The sequence below is a fragment of the Peromyscus eremicus genome, unplaced genomic scaffold, assembly GCF_949786415.1.
Source record: "Peromyscus eremicus unplaced genomic scaffold, PerEre_H2_v1 PerEre#2#unplaced_105, whole genome shotgun sequence".
Classification (NCBI taxonomy): domain Eukaryota; kingdom Metazoa; phylum Chordata; class Mammalia; order Rodentia; family Cricetidae; genus Peromyscus; species Peromyscus eremicus.
Window position 1 is genome coordinate 438,082 of NW_026734344.1, and position 1,662 is coordinate 439,743.

General features: G+C 39.8%; 1 pseudogene; it reads left to right on the forward strand.

The window, feature by feature from the left end:
- The first annotated feature begins 848 nt into the window (after window positions 1-848).
- LOC131901522 (small ribosomal subunit protein uS12-like) lies at window positions 849-1,400 on the forward strand (annotated as a pseudogene).
- The last annotated feature ends 262 nt before the right edge of the window (window positions 1,401-1,662 follow it).

Consider the following 1,662-nt stretch of genomic DNA (forward strand, 5'->3'; position numbering starts at 1 on the left):
AACACATACTAGAGAGAAACCCTATGAATGTAATCAGTGTGGTAAAGCCTTTGTACAGCATGGTCATCTTCAAAGGCACACAAGAACACATACTAGAGAGAAACCCTATGAATGTAATCAGTGTGGTAAAGCCTTTGTACAGCATGGTCATCTTCAAAGGCACACAAGAACACATACTGGAGAGAAACCCTATGAATGTAATCAGTGTGGTAAAGCTTTTGCTCAAAACAGTGTTCTTCAAATGCATAAAAGAACTCACACTGGAGAGAAACCCTATGAATGTAATCAGTGTGGTAAAGCCTTTGCTCGCCACAATGTTCTTCAATTGCATGAAAGAACACATACTGGAGAGAAACCATATGAATGTGATCAATGTACTAAAGCCTTTGGACATCATAGTAATCTTCAAAGGCATACAAGAACACATACTGGAGAGAAACCCTATGAATGTAATCAGTGTGGTAAAGCCTTTGTACTTCACAATACTCTTGAAATGCATAGAAAAACACATACTGGAGAGAAACCCTATGAATGTAATCAGTGTGGTAAAGCCTTTGTACATTACAGTCATCTTCAAAGGCACACAAGAACACATACTGGATAGAAACCTTATGAATGTAATCAGTGTGGTAAAGCCTTTGCTCAAAACAGTGTTCTTCAATTGCATAAAAGAACACATAGTGGAGAGAAACCATATGTATGTGATCAATGTACTAAAGCCTTTAGACATCATAGTAGTCTTCAAAGGCATAAAAGAACACATACTGGAGAGAAATCATATGAATGTGATCAATATACTTAAGTCTTTGGACATCATAGTAATCTTCAAAGGCATACAAGAACACATACTGGAGAGAAACCCTATGAATGTAATCAGTGTGGTAAAGCCTTTGTACTTCACAATAATCTTGAAATGCATAGAAAAACACATACTGGCTCTCTTTCTCTTGGGCCAGTGGTGCCGGAAAAATGGGCAAGTGTCAGGGTCTCCGTACTGCCAGGAAGCTCCGCAGCCACCGACGGGACCAGAAGTGGCACAATAAACAATACAAGAAAGCCCACTTGGGCACAGCCCTCAAGGCCAATCCGTTTGGAGGTGCCTCTCATGCCAAGGGAATTGTGCTGGAAAAGTAGAGGTTGAAGGCAAACAGCCAAATTCTGCCATCAGTTAGTGTGTCAAGGTGCAGCTCATCCAAAACAGCAAGAAGATCACAGCTTTCATGCCCAACGATGGCTGCTTGAACTTCACTGAAGGAAACGATGAAGTTCTGGTTGCTGGATTTGGTCGAAAAGGTCATGCTGTAGGTGATATTCCTGGAGTCCGCTTAAAGGTTGTTAAAGTAGCCAATGTGTCCCATTTGGCCCTGTACAAAGGTGAGAAGGAAAGACCAAGATCCTAAATTTTGACAATGGAAATGCAATAATAATAAATTTTCATATTCTGAAAGAAGAAAAAAGAAAGAAGAAAAACACATACTGGAGAGAAACTCTATGAATGTAATCAGTGTGATAAAGCCTTTGTACATTACAGTCATCTTCAAAAGGCACACAAGAACACATACTGGAGAGAAACCCTATGAATGTAATCAGTGTGGTAAAGCCTTTGCTCAAAACAGTGTTCTTCAAATGCATAAAAGAACACATACTGGAGAGAAACCCTAT